Raw genomic sequence first — 15882 nt, forward strand, 5'->3', positions numbered from 1 at the left:
AAAGCCAGCTCACACAATTTGAGAACCTCCTTTGAGAAAAAGGAGGAACAAAAAGCAGAGCCACAGCTTTAATGACGTATATTTCTGTTACGTCCTTGTCGGGGACGCATTAGCGTTTACACAACATAAGATATGTGGTCAAGACCACCTCGGCAAGTGGTTTGAGTGATCGGATCTCAATGCGTCTTGGTGGTTGCTTACACTTCTATTTAACGATGTCTACTTGTGATCCGATCGCTCAAGACGCATGTTAATGCCAGGTGTAAATGGTCTGTGAAACTCATTATGGGGATTTAACTCATCAAATACTGCCACTTGGTCAGTGCCCCTCGGCATCAGAGACTGACGCACGGGGTAGCCCTCTTAGGAATAGCAAACGGTCGAGGTTGACATTAACTTTACTGACTAGTGACTCATATGACTCACGGGACTCACGGGATTGACGATACTTAGGAGTCACATCACGAATGACTCACATGACTCATGGGACTGACAATACTAACGACTCACATGACTAAAGACTGACAAAATAAGTCAACGTTAAATTTAGTTTCACACTTGACCAGAACAGCGGTCTCCTGGTTGAAAGTCTTGTATTTCTTTGACACATCCACCACCCCTCCCGTCCGGACTCTCACACTATTAATACACTTGCTCCGATTGTCGAATGACGTTGTTGGTGCGTTTACATTGGAGTTAGTTGAAAACCTGGTGCCTCCCTGCGTCGGTTTCCGATGCCGTGGCGCACTGACCAAATGGCGGTATTTGACGAGTTGACTCCTTTGACGGAGTGAGAATGGGTTGAATGATGGGTGATGATAGTAGGGAGGCACTTTGCATCACTTTATGGTCGCAGTAAACACGTGCTTAATGTTGTGAATTCAAACAAGAACACTTGCTTGGGTAGGCAACAAAACCACTTAGTTAAGTTTCGGAAAAAAACAACATGGTTGGGCTTCAAATTACTAGGTTCACAAACAGCGGTCTCCTGGATGAAAGCCCTGTGCTTTATTCAACCGTAAACATGTAATCGAATGTGGCACTTGAGAAGTGATGCTTTTCAGTTGTCACACTATCAAAAGACTGACGGAGTTAAAGCAATCCCAGGATGTGATTTAACAACCATTTACTTAAAGGCAGTCTTTGTAAGGTTTTATCTCCAATCTCTTTATCTTCTAGTAGGTTAAAAGATGTGGTCAAAAGTCAACTTCTATTTCCATTTGGTTTGTTGTTGTTCCCGACACACAGCTCCATCTGTGATTATGTCCAAGAATGCAAGTCGATACTTGTGACCTTGTGGAGAAAGTTAGCTGTTAGGAAAGAATGATTTTCAGTTTTAGACCGACTGTGGGCTTTGCATTGTGCACAATCAATAAAGACACAGCTCTATAGTTTCATAGATGGTCACCATGGAACTGTTCCCTCATCCGTGTAGTTATTATTTAGACTAACTTTTTGTTAGTCTAAATAATCATTAATCACTTTTTAACTTTTTGGGGATGTTTTAGTTTTAAATGCAACACATTTTCTTGATGCTTGAAGCAATTTTTGGGACGTTGAGGGGGGTATATGTGTGTCCGGAGACGATTTGGCAGGTCTCTAACCGTAAAAGAGAACCCCAAAGAATTGTCCAACCCGGTCGCACTAAATGGCATATGCATGACACGGTAATACGCAAGTCATTTCGCGTGCAATAAGAACGCCGTTCTTGCTTTTGGCATGTCATTTGTACGCCATGTAGTCTGTACTGATTGCAATGTAAATGCATCCGCGTAAATATTCTATGCTCAGAACTGATGACGTAGAATAAACCACTAAAAAGGTTAAAAGATTCAGTGCCAGTATGCAGTACCGGGAAGAGAGGACAGGAGCTGCCTGCCAAAACCCACATGCAACCCGTCACTCATGATCGCATTTCCAACAGGAAAACACATCTGCTAACATCAGGTCAACATACAGTTAGTTATGTTTTCGGTTCAGTTTGTCTGTTTGTTTGTACACACATTAAGGTCTTTTCAGACGGGGAGCGACACTCTGCCTGCGTAGCCTACTCGCTTGGATCCGCGGGGTCTGACTGCACTCCTCCTGCAGACAAGCAATCCTTAACGCCAGGCGCAATGCATGGCAACCATGGAAACGGTATCTGTGCACTACTGTAGGCTATGTATCCCTGCTGGTACAACTGTGCGGTGTATCAAATATCCCTAACCACAGCTCGATTTGTTGACACATGGCAATGCTGTTTCACCTTCATTACCATTGTGAGATAGGGCATTTATGCTGCATTCATGTGGTGTCAGAATAATCAGAATGGTAAAATTCACTTGAATGCCCCTTTAAGTCGAAACAACAACTGAAAATATGAAAAAGTTTTGGCAACATTTACAAATGATTCTGCAGCACTTTCACCATTTAAATAAATAAGTTGTCATACGTGATGTCAAGTGTTTCTTTCTACACCATACAGGCATTGATCGGTGTGTTCAGGGATGATGAAGCTGGGGGTTGCAGGAGAACAATATTAAGCGATGAAGGTTGGGGTAGCCTAGTTGTACCGGCAAGAACTTCAATCTACTTTCACCCCTGGTTACGTTAGTGACGTTTGTGACGGGGTTTTTATGCGTCGTTTGTGACATGTTTTCCGTACTTCTGTTACATTGTTTCTGTACATACTTTACTTAGTTTACGTACCTATTTTAAGTCCAACCATGGTGTTTTTCCTAAACCTAACAAAGGGGTTTTGTTGCCAAAACATACATTACGTTTGTTTGTTGCATGGCATAAAAATGACATGTGAAATGAGGCGTATAAATGACACGTGAAAACACTAAAATACGTTCTCATGACATGCGGAATGTCCTTGTAATGTTGTGCTATTAAACAGCTTCCCATGAGATCGGGTTGAATTGTCAGGCAACATGTTTAAAACATGTTGGTGGACAAGTCACATTTTTTTTCCACCAACACATTTTTTTTAGAAATACAAAAATACTTTTTTAAAACTGCATTAAAACATATCCCAACCTCTCTTCGCTTCACAAGCTAAAACTTTTGTTGTACTGACACCATCAACAAAAAGCATTGAGACTCCTATTACCTTTATGACACATGTATTACCTACTGTTCCCATCACATCCTGGGCCGTCTGAAACCTCCTTGAAATTCATAGAGGAGTGAACGGGCAATGCATTTCTTACTATACCAGAACAAAAGCTTATGGTTACAACAGTGCACCCACAAATGGGCAGATAGCAAGTGGAAGTGTTTTCCTTCAATACTCGTCCATTTGCATTTAGATGGAAAAAGGAACAGGGTTATTTGGACAACTGTGGACCAAATGGAGGAGCAATGGTCAAATGTTTGGCCATTAAACAATTTAATTCGGTTCTCACAGAATTCATGCGCTGCTTGAATGATCCTGATCATCAAAAACGACCATTTACCATAAAAAGGTGATGTTGTGTATATTGTAACATGCACCCTTATTATCAGTGATTCAACCATCAGGGGGGTTTGTCTGTGCCTTCAGGAAAAATACTGTGTCTATTCAAACATAAATGCCACTGCCAACAATGTAAAATACCCACATGTGCCCATAAATCTTCCTGTTCAGTCATTGTGTATCACTGAAGTCTTGCTCTGATGGGATGACCTTTCCATTTTGTATGGAAGAAAACACATGCAGAGTTCTGGGATGAAGTCTGAACTTTCCGCCTTTATTTCACTTTATTTTATTATTGTTGGAATTTGTTAGCCGAGTTGACTGGCAGGGTGACGGATTTAAAAAAGGCTGCGGTTGACCTTATATATCACCACCGACCTGATCCGATCAGAAGCCACAGCGCGGTGAGGGACAAGTTCTGCTCCGAGTGATTGATGTGCCAAACAAAAGATAGCGGGACAGAAGGAAGCCGGGCGGAACAGAGCTGTACAACACAAACAAACACAGCCTGACCAACGGGCTGAAGAAGTGTTGAGACATTTAAAGCTGCAATAACCAACATTGTTATGTTAACGTTACTGCGAGGAACTGTTAACTGGTTATGAAACAGTCTCATTGTAATAGTGATGCCTCTCTTTGACCTATATAAGCAGACAAGACCTCATCAGCGAGAACAATTATAATAGTAACTTAATGCTTATCATCGGGTCTGATTCTCCATGACATCAGACGGTGACATCAGGTTCAACAGAAACCCTGTCAGAATAAGAGGTTTTCTAAAGGGAGTCTGGTAGTTGCAGATCTCTAAAACACAAAGCGGTGGTGCAAATTGGAAAATCTACCGCTTTTGTCCACAGGGGCTGCCGAAATCAACACAAAATGAAAGTTCCTTATAGTAACTTTAAAGTGAAAGGAGTCAATTGTATTGCCGAAAACAGCAGACAGACAGTTAGAGACTAGCTGGTGAACATAGTGGAGCCTTAAGCAGCTAAAGAGACAGATATTTCCCTCTGGAGTTGGTAAAAACAGAGCTAAAAGAGAGAGAGTATTGGACTTTATAATGTTACTCCATGTCTGCCAGTAGTGTAAAGGCAATTCTTAATTGCTAACGCATAGCTATAACAATTTAACAACATGATAAAATGTCAGTGTTATGTTTACAACTTGTTCTTCTGCCCCATGTGGCCAATAAACACTTTGCTCCACTTTATGTAAATTAAATTCTGTCATTATCCTGCCAACTAGATAACAAAATCCTGTCACAGTCTGGCACTGTGCCAGAGGACATATGACTTTTTCCTTTTTGTTAAGATCTTGTGTTTATCCTTTTAGTGGTTTATTAGTTCTGTTATTTGTGATTTTGGATTCTTGGATTTTGGGCTTTCATTTATGTGCCTTGGTCAGTTCGTCGTCGCTCCTCCTGTGTGAGTTTCTCCTGTGTGTGTGTGTGGGTGGGAGATTTTTTTCACCCTAGAGTAGTTTTGTCAGTTTTCCTGTTTTCTTGTTTCTGCAACGTTCTTTTGTTCCATACCATGTGATTTGGATATTGAACCTATCTGGATCGGCTGCATTTTTGTTCTTAGTAGTTGCCTTCATTAAATGATTGAACTTTGACTGCTGCCTCTTCGCCCTCTCTGCATTTTGGGTCCACAACTCAAACTTGACAATCCTTCTTTATTCTCTATCATTATCAGCTATTTCATGGCTGGCGACTCATTAAAATACACAGACATTTACATGATTAACAACAATAATTTAAATGTAATATTCTCAGACTTTCAATCTCAGTATTCACTCACTATTCTTCTTGTAAGAAGTCTAACATTATCTTAAATGTTTAATGTTAGACTTTCATTACATCTTCTCAGACACTTCATTTATTCCCTATTTTCAGATTTCTGCCAATATGCTCATATTTTAATTCAATACTCTCAAGTTTCATTCAGTTTTCTCGAACTTTCATTCCATCTCCTCATATTTTTCTTCCATCTCCTCAGATGTCATCAAGTACGCTTGTATTTTGAGTCAATATTCTCCGACTTTCTTTCAATATTTTCACTTTTATTCTGTATTCCCTGATTTTTTAATAAAGTTTCATATAAATTATGTTTAAATAATTGATTAATTGAAATATGAATCGCCATTTTTCTAAACACTGGCTTGGTAAGTTTAGATATAACAATGCATCATATTTTATACTAAAAACCGATCCCATGTTTTGTATGTGAAATCAAAATATTAGTACCTATAGTTTTCAGAAGAATGTAGTGGACTGAAAAGTAGAAAATGTTCCATATAAAAAGGGAAATACTCAAATACTAAATGTACTCGGTTACTTTCCACTGCCGACCCAGCACCTGGGCAGAAATAGAAACCATTATCTGAGCTGCAATTATACCAACAGCATCCAACCTGGGCAGAAATTGAACAATTCATGTTATTTATGGTCCACAGCTCGAGCTGCTCACCTCCAGGGAGCAACGAATGGATGTGGGCATCATGTAAATGCAGAGAGTTAATAGAGCAGGGTGCTTAAGGAGCCTGGCTGTGTAAACACCACGGCATTCACCGGTGACCATGCACGCCACCATGGGAGCCCGATGATGAATGCAGCTAATAGGCCGAGGCAGTTCTCATTGCACCACACACCCACGCGCACACTCACGCACACACACACACATCCGTAGATCTCATAGGCGGCTGGTATCGATCCGTCCGACATACTGCTTCACCACTGCTTAAATGAGAGCAGTCAATAGCAGAGCTGTCTCTGAGATGGCCCCGAGTGCCTCTGCGGTGGAATGGATAGTTGTTGAATGAGGGAGGAAGGAAAGATTTTTGAAATTGTGTAACTAGCCTACAGCCTAAAGAGGAAAATCCACAAAAAACGATTGCTGTGTCTATTCTGCAGACGCAGACAATCTGAATGTCTGTTAGCTTTTTCAGGGAGATATTTTCTCTTCTTTTGGTTTTATGAGCTCCTCAAGCTTTTAGGGCTTTTATGAGTGTTCTCGAGGAAAATGAAAGACGGTGACCTTCAAACACTATTCATCTACATTTTTGTGCTATTCTTATGCTCATGATAGGGATTGATTCAGGTAATAGATTCCTTTATTGCTGGCAAAGGAAATGTCTAAACCATTTCTTCTGAATAAATCAACACTTAATGTAGTGTTCTCTTGACATTGAGAAATCAAGCCACTCTCCTTTCAACCCCAATAAAGTGGACATTGTCTTTATTGCTTTTCTCGTTGTCAGTTTCAATGAGCTGCTATTCAGATCTTTATTTTATTCCAACTGGAAACATTAAACTCATCACCTCCAAAGGGATTTTTAACAGCAAATCCCCCACCAGATGCTCTAGGTCTGGGACAGCAATCACTGCAGAAAAGTTATTTTGTTAATTTTCCTACGATGTCCAGCAACAGGAGCGATCAGTGCACAGTCCTGCATGAGCCCCTGCAGTGTTTAGGCATCAAATCTACTTAGTTAGGTTTAGGAAAACGTTGCGGTTTGGGTTAAATTAACTACAGAAGTGACGTTACTTAAGTACGGAAGTTAGGTGACAACTAAGTCAACGTTTGGGTTAAAATAACTACGGAAGTGGCATTATTTAAGTATGGAAGTTATGTAGTTACGTAACTAGACATATATTATTCACGGTGTACTCCTTTCGAACGGCTGATTGCTGAGGCTGTCCTCACATTAACAGTGAACTCTCTCCTGTTTTTATAACCCGGATCCTTTACAAATTAAGAAGTTCATGATTATTCAGTGGCTTCCTGTAGGTAATAATCCATAACTTGGATATGAGTTGAGTAATCTCTTAATGCAGCTTGGCATAAAGCACCACCGTATACCCTGAATGTGCTCAGTCTTCATCACCTCGGTCAGTTTAACCCACGGAGTGAAGTTACTGGCCTGCAGAGCCACGCAAAGCATCAGAGACGAGGACTCTGCTGTTGATGATGATTACCATCATAACTGTAATCACAACAATTATGGGATTCATTAAATCCCTCGTCAAATATCATGGAAATATCCTCATCAGGGAATAATGCATTCAAAAGAAGTATCATGTTTACTACAGCAGACGCAGTGCTGGTTTTATATTAAGTGTTATATAATATTTGTATGTATAAAAGCCTTAATTGTATCTGTGTTTTTTACTCAAAACTTGTACTTTAAACGAGCCAAACGATATTGTTTAAGCTGTTTAAGCTTTATGTATCTAGTCTGTTCATACAAAAAGGCATATGAATGCCACGATAATGCTCAAGGCATTTAGCATGGAATAAGAATGCCTTTCCTTCGTTTGGTGTGTCATTTGTACATCATGTAGTCTGTACTGACTGCAATGTAAAAGCTCTGTGTAAATATGCTATGCTTAGAGCTCGTGGTAGAATAAAAACTGAGAAAGACCTCCCCGGTGGATGTAAGTTACATTAGTGATGCTGGTCAGGAGTTTTTTAGTGACGTTTGTGACGTGTTTTCTGTACTTATGTTACGTAGTTCTGTAAGTATTTTATTTACTAAGCCTAACCATGATGTTTTTCCTAAACCTGTTGCCTCAAACTAATTGCGGTCATTACCATGGTTTTGTTGCGTGGTGTACAAATGACCCGCGAAAAGCCTAAAATGCGTCCTCATGACACGTAGAATGCATGGATGTTTTAAGAGAACTGGATACAGCGTTGGAGACAGGGCCCCGTTCATTCCTATGAAAGTTGCTCAGTGGCACATGATGCCAAAATGGCTCGACTTCCGACTGGAAAAGTACCCGGATCTTCCGGCGATCATCCGGCGATCTTCCACATCCATTGGGCCCATGGAGCAGGCGCAATAACGTCACGCTGTCGTCATAACTTGCTAACTCAGCCCTCGCTCCAGCCTCGGTCTGCGTCTCATTCACATGAACAGAGGAAGGAAAATAACTCTGGATTCGGCTATCAGTGCATTTTACAACTTTTAGGACCTAATGATTTAAATAAGGGCTATTATAGTGTTCGTACTGGGGAGTTGATTCACCTCAACAAAAAAAATTCCGCTGACTTACAGACGTCTCTTTCCCAATGTAAATCTACAAGAAAAAGTATTTTTGGGCCCAATGCATCACATGACGGACACGGAAGTAGTAGTATCGCCGTTTGGCCACTATGAAAACTGGGATCAACGACCGGCGCTCCTCCTTGGGGCTTGGTGGAATGTCCTTGTAATGTCGTCCTATTTATACGCCTTCCTGAGAGACCCGGTTGATCTATCTATAGAAAAATAGCAAAAAACAACAAAATGATTGTCTGAGATACAGTTTAGTTGTTGTTTTGGAGCAATGGACAGCGCTGTTTGTCGTGTGTTGGTGCGGCGCTGTCCATATTGCTGAAACAGAGCGGAGGAGATCCATAGATCAACAAGCAGAAGACGTAACTAACTAAACAAGGTTTCTTAGCCTTGTTGATTTCCGTGGTTGTAAAGAGAGAGTTCGTAAACAAAACTTTGGGATACCAAACAAAACTTTTTTTAATCACAAATTTATTTGACATGTTTTGATTGCAGTGTGGACAGTTTTGCTCTCAATTCTGTTTTATTGGATAATAAAGATACATAATGCTCCCAATGTGTCTACAAGGAATAAATAAAAGTCACTTTCTGCAAAAGCATCTGCCAAATTAATGCAATGCATTAATTACTTTAAGATAAATTATCTAAGAACTACATTTTATGCATGTGTACCAAAAACAGATATATGCGCATATAATTTGCTCAGGAAAATTTGAACATCAACAATTCAATAACTGGCACTCTCTGTCTCGACTATGATATGATATAAAACTGCTAAATGGACCTTGAGGTGAGATTCTTATGTTAAATTTACTCTGCTACATTATGACATTGAACTCTCAGCTATGTTTCCAGCTATACAAAGTCACATTTTCTGTGTGCCACATCCAGAGAAAACATTCTTCAATTATAGTCAGAGCCTCCTGCCACACTGATGAATTAATATCCCGCCTGCATCGTCTTATTGACAAGCACCTTCATTAATCACAGAACATGAACACAATTCAGTCTCCATCTGCTACCAAGATAACAATGGCAGTGGTTTACTAAATTCTGCACACACCAGTTTCTTCCTCCTCTCTGTCATCCTCTACCTCCTTCCTCCTTCCTTCCTCCCTCTCTCCACCGTGAGGTTTTTTTTTTTTTTTTCATCTTCTGGTCAATGTCACTTTGAGGTTTATTTTTTTCCCCTCTCTGGACTTGAAGCCATGAAGCCGAGCAGAGATTCCAGACTTCAGACGGGTTTAGGCCACAGAGCGGATCAATGTGCAGCACACCAGAGATTAGACCCTCTCTAGAGCCTGAGACTGACTCATATAGAACTCCTATGTCCATTTGATCAAATGCCAGCAGAATATATATATATATATAAATATATATAGAGCAATCTGAGAGAACACCTTTCACACCTTGTGACACAATGAAAGAGCTCAGGGGTTTGTCAAACTGCTCCCAGTTTACTGGCTGTACAAACATGAGCTTTATGTTGAGGTGACTTGCTGGTTAAAGGTTGAACCTGCCTCTCAGCTTAAACCAGCACAAGACCGTCAACTTGGTGGATTTTCTGTCCAACTTCTCCGATGAGGGAATGCTGCATTACTTCTGGAGTCAAATATTACTCTGCCATAACTGAACACAACTTATTATATCACCAAATCTGCAGCTTGTTAGTCACTGTTTTGATTTGAGAGCTTTATTGTTTGGTTCAGTCTCAGCACTCAAAACCCAGATTCCAGACGCAGCAGGCAGCTGTTTTCAATAAAAAAAAGCTCTGATGAACTCGCTGTACATTACCTTCCCAGAAGCAAGCAGCAGCAGCAGGCTGTCCTCATACACCGTTCGTAGCTATACATACGAAAAGCAATGCACTCTAGTTTGTGTAAATCCCACAAAATCAATTTGTGTGTAATTAATGTAATTGTGAACCAGGAAGTATAAATAGCGGCAAACGCTGCGTAGGGAAGAGGTTGGGGTGGATGGGTTGGTCAAAAAACATCGGACATTCGTCCAGGAGACCAGCGTACGTGTCCTGTGTGAAAATAGAAGTCAGTGTTGATTTATTTTTCAAAACCTTTGTATGAGAATACATTGACAGCAGACAGACACAGTAACTAGCAGGTGAAGAAAGTTTGGCTGAACACCCATGTGCCATTCCACCATGTTTACCTTTTTAACAGGACAGCATGACTAGTGAACTAGATCCAGGCAGCAGTTACATTACATATTTGGTAAAAAAAAAAACATTTAGTTGGATATAAACATAATTTTTAGGAGACAGGGTTGAAATCTAATGTGAAGTTTATAATGTAACCTCGTGGCATTTAAGTAAAAAACACACAATTGATAGTGTATCTGTTTACATTGACTGAATGTTACATACGCTGGTCTGAGTCGGGTTTCTGGTGGCAACACAGGAACAAGATGTGGGACCTCCTGCTTCCTGTGTGAGGAGGGTGCTGAGGTGAGGTGTGAGGCTTCCTACTGTTTGAACATGATGAAACGAGGATGTTCGCAAGCCGTCAACAAGATGCTGCTGATCAGGCTGTATCCTGCTGAGAGCTATCTGACAGAGGGAGCCACCAACAGAGACCAGCGCTTGTTTGCAGAGACGTTTGTGTGTGTGTTCGCTGTGCTCATTTGTCTGTACCATTGTGTCACGGTGTGTTTTTCACACTATATTTCCTGTTGTTCAAGTATTGGATAGAAGACTTTGTAAGTGAGGGGTTTAAAACATCTGTACTACTGGAACATTTTAGATTTATTTGCAGTGAGACAAACTCTTTTCTACGTCACTAAAAGTTGCAAGGCCGCTCAAACCGACCACTTACAGGCAGAGATATTTAATCTGGGCAACTAGGCTGCAGTCTCTCAGAGGGATTTACTGGAGGGGCACAGAGTAAGCACACAAAAGAAAAGAAAATACTCACCACGGTCTATAAATTTTCTCAGCAGTAAACAGCTCTGAGAGGCCTCCAGCAGGTTGGCTGTTCACATCACAAAATCATCAATCAACGGCACGGATGCCGCAGAGAGCGCAACATGACGCGCGGTGGATCACCAAGTCCCGTTAGTGCAGCCACATGTGGATTTACATGAAGGATTCAAGTGTTTCATTAGACCGGCTTGTTTTGGGGGTAGTTATACAGTTGTACAATAAACCTGCCCAGCTGATCACTGACGTTTGTGTTTTATGGTGTCGTTGTGTAGCTTCCATAGAGCCAGTCGCTCCGCCACCCTAATATGAGGTAGATGAACAGCTTGTCTCATGAGGAGAACTGTCCCAGATTTAAAAGACACAGTATGACCTTGATTTCTACAGGAAAGAAACCTACAGAGCACTGATTTATTTCCTTAAGCCTAAAGGAAAAGCTGCACCTTGTGTTGGAGCAGTGTGATCGGGCTGCAGCCTACTTTAGCGTGGAGGCTGCGGAGGGAGGAGTGATTTGACAGTTGAATTCTGAAAGTGTAATAACAGTGACAATGTTTACGTGCACAAAATATTACGTTTTTTGCCCTTATTCCGAAAAAAAACAATATTCTTATTAAGCTGTTTACATGGCAAATGAAAATAAATATTCCACTAATATTCCTGTTTACATGCAGCCGTGCCTACTCCGACCTTCTTGAAAAGGACGGTGTTTATTTGCATATATCCAAAAACCTGTTGTTATCCAACTCTTTCATAATGTTTAAAAGTATGTTTCTCCTTCCGACCAGAAATGTGGGCTTTTCTTTTGGTTAGTTGGCTTGTGTTCAACCCACAGAGCTGACTGTAAACGGGCAAGAGGCCGTGTGTCGCAAACTGCCATAAAAAAAACAATTGAGACCATAGACTGTATATAAAGATTGACGACATGGCAGCTCCCCAAAATTGAAGCCAAAACATCTGGATCGCCCCCTGGTGGCTGGCTGCAGTACAGGTCATAAAGCCAGCCTCCTCCATGTTAGCGGATGGGACATGGGCCAACATAAAAAGTCAAAGTGCACGTCAAATAAAGTTTTCCCAAAGATGGTTTCTGTCATTTGAGGTAGTTGTTATCATGCTGTTGTATGTTCAAGTGTTCAATTGGTTATTTGATGCTATAAAAAGGGGTGAGACGTCATGATTGACGGCTGTGATTCTCTCTCGCTAACAAGGTGCGGCAGTGCTCGGCTCGCGATTGGTTTGGGTGGGTGTGTGGGTGGGTGACCTCAATACTGCGGTTCCACCACCCGATCAGTACAGCGCAGACTCTGGCTCTAAATGACGTAAAAATCTCAAGATAGCTGCTACCGTATTCGGGATATTTTGGCTTCACTTCTGTACAGTGGGACGAAGTGGAGACACGTCGTCCATATATATATATATATATATACAGTCTATGATTGAGATGCATATTTTGAATGTGTATACATGTCCAAAGAACGCTCCTAAAACCTGATTAATAGACATATCCCACATGTCTTAAGGGGAAAATGCCCCATTCAGAATAAGGCCTAATTCAGAGAATCCAAACAGAATAAGCTGTTTACATGACCCGTATCAAAGTTGAAATATTGTCATATTTGGAATAATAGTGGAATATTAGTGTGCATGTAATCGTAGTAACTGTATGTACAAGATCTAATGAGGGAACTAACAGTTTAGAGCCTAATGAATCGCATCCGTGCAACACTTGTGCTGCAGACTGGGCAGGTGTGTTCCGACGTGGAGGCCATGCTCCTCGTGAGGAAGTAGTACATTTCTTGTACAGTTAGTTTCCCGCGTACAGAATAGTTTCTTTGCCGTGTTCTTTTACCGCGGTAAACGTTGTTGAAACTATTTGGATATAACCGTATCTGCTCACATTGCGTCAGAGGACATTGGCGTAAAGTTGAGCTTATCAACTTCCCCTCCCGTAGTGCCGCTGGGCACCTTTTAAAATCTCGGCAGCTGGGGTCATCAGGATTGTGGGGCCTCAAAACGGGGTCACATGCCATAAAAACTGTGTTAAATCCTTTCAGAGAGGGGAACAACCAGACTCTATGAATTGCTAAATGAAAAGTGCCATATTGGATTCCTGGGATGTGGAAACCAGGCTAACTGCTAACCTAATTAACGTGGCCTCCCTCCTGTGATTTGGCAAATCAGAGAGTGCTAATTTCACCCAGCACTGCACAAGATACCTAAAGCCCAGAAGAAAAGTGTGTCTTTGCTTGTTATCAAGTAACTGCTGTGTGTTTATTGACGTGCTCCAGTGATGCACAATGCTTTTGGCTGAAAAGAAGCAAGATGGAGATAAGGGTCCATTTCAGGGCTGTAAAGTTTCCTTTTTGTAATCCAGGAAAAATCAACTGAGCACTAAAGCTTTAAAAGACTGTTTCACATTCAGAAGTTATACAGTTCAGTGTAGTTCAGGCCAGTACAACAGCATTGTTAATCCTACAAGTCTATATCGATATGGCCAAAAGTATGTAGACACCCAAACCAACCAGCTGCCTTAGTTCTAATGAAAGGACGGTTTAAGGCAAGTTCACACTACAAGACTTTCAAAGTAATCAGATCATTGTACCTTTATCACTAGACAACTTACACACTACAAGGTCTTTCACCGGGAGGGTCTCCGAACTACGTTTTGTTACAAAAACAAGCGGGAAATGACGTGATACCGTGCGCAAGACAGGAATTTTTTCTTCCGAAAATAGTCATGTTTATTGATGTTGTCGTTGGCACACGTGTTCACAAAATAACCTGTTTCCACACATCTTTATCATTTATCATCTTTCTCTTGATGCAACAACAACTTTGGTCCGTGTTGCAAATGCAACACATAGCACACAGTTACAGGCAACCCCTCCTGGGATGCTTCTGTGATGCTGCAACATGTTCTCATCCCAACTCGTCGCATACTGCCGCTTTGTCACACCCCTTGGCGTCACTTTAGGTTTAGGCAACAAAACCATTATAGTTAGGTTAAGGAAAGAGCAACATGGTTGGGCTTAATTCAGTACGATTTTATGATGAAAGCCTTGTGTTTGTTGGACGGACCCGCCCGATGTGTCTCTTTTGCTCTTTAAACTACATCACCACACACCCGGTGCAGTGTTTACTGTTGCAGCAGATGGGCTGGATGCATCAGCGAGCCTCTCTTTGAACACATAGCGCTCGAGCCAACTCTGATTTGTCGGGGAGTTCCACAAACTGTCTGCGAGTGGAAAATCAGGGCTTAAGTCGTGTGGTGTGAATTATAGGCATTTTCTCACAAATATGATGTAGTTAATTTGTCCCACCGTATTAAAAGCATCAAGTCTATATAAACTCATTGAAAATGAATGTAAGACTTTGTGACCCCACTGTTTTTTGTTTATCGGGGTTTTACTTCTTCTGCTTCATTCTTTAGTTGCGTTGTCAGCTGAACTCTTATATCAGCAGAAAATAAGCCTGGAGGCTCCACCACTCACCTCCACTATGTGTTCTAATTCACTGTGTATGGGGAGGCTCCAGGCTCTCTATACCTGATGCTATCACAAGTTTGAGTCTTCACTCTGCTTTCTGGCTTTAGGAAAATCGTTCACAGTCACATGTATTGATTTGAGTGTACGAGAGCGCAAGAAATAACATCAAGAATTCTTATATGTGGATTTATGGGCCAGCTCTCACTGAGCCTGATAAAAAACTGTTGACCTTAAATACTGCAGAGAGAAAGAAACAGAGAGAAAATGAGCAGTCGCTTTTTGTGAATTCTCTTTATCTGGCCTTTCAACTGTCCTGCCAACCGCTGCGAGCAATCTGCTAAAGAAAAAATAAAGAAACTCATAAATGTTTTGATCTCAAATGGCAAAAAGATTGCCCCGTTAAGGTTAAACCTCTTTGTGCGTTTCCTCTATAAGTCTGGGGAGGCAGCGGAATAATTAAAATGCGGCATGACAGTTTGGAGCAAACAAAAAACAGATTCAGGAGAAAAAGAGTACACTCATGAATAATTCAAAATGTTAGTCTTTCAGCAAACACCACTTTATAATGAACTATGAGTGTAAGAAAATAAAGCTGCCAAGAACGTGTTGATACTGACAATGTCGGAGTCAATTACAAAAAACAAGCGTGAATGTGCAGAAATGCAATCAGATTTACAGTTTGAGTTACTTTGCATGATAAACATTTTCAGACAAGCATTTCTTGGAGAAAAACGGTGTGTTTTGAATCTTGACACACGAAGGAGCTGCTGTAATTATGTTCCTGTTCCTCTTTTGAAATGAAGCAAGTAAAAAAATCAATGGCTGTCTCGATAGAGAGATGAAAATGAAGGAGTCAAAAATCAATTGTTTCGACATAATCTGAGGGAGTTAGTGTTCCTCCGCTTGTTTGTCGGAGAAGCTCTGAATGAAATCTTTAAACCTGAATGAAATCTTTAAAGCTCAAACAG

At 41.0% G+C, this 15882-nt stretch overlaps 1 protein-coding gene across 1 annotated transcript in view; it reads left to right on the plus strand.

Annotated features, from left to right (window-relative positions):
• LOC141780562 (shisa family member 6) overlaps positions 1–15882 on the plus strand; it is a 234115-nt gene that overhangs the window by 87734 nt on the left and 130499 nt on the right. The gene's annotated exons all lie outside the window — the stretch shown is intronic.

The sequence above is a fragment of the Sebastes fasciatus genome, chromosome 13, assembly GCF_043250625.1.
Source record: "Sebastes fasciatus isolate fSebFas1 chromosome 13, fSebFas1.pri, whole genome shotgun sequence".
Classification (NCBI taxonomy): Eukaryota; Metazoa; Chordata; class Actinopteri; order Perciformes; family Sebastidae; genus Sebastes; species Sebastes fasciatus.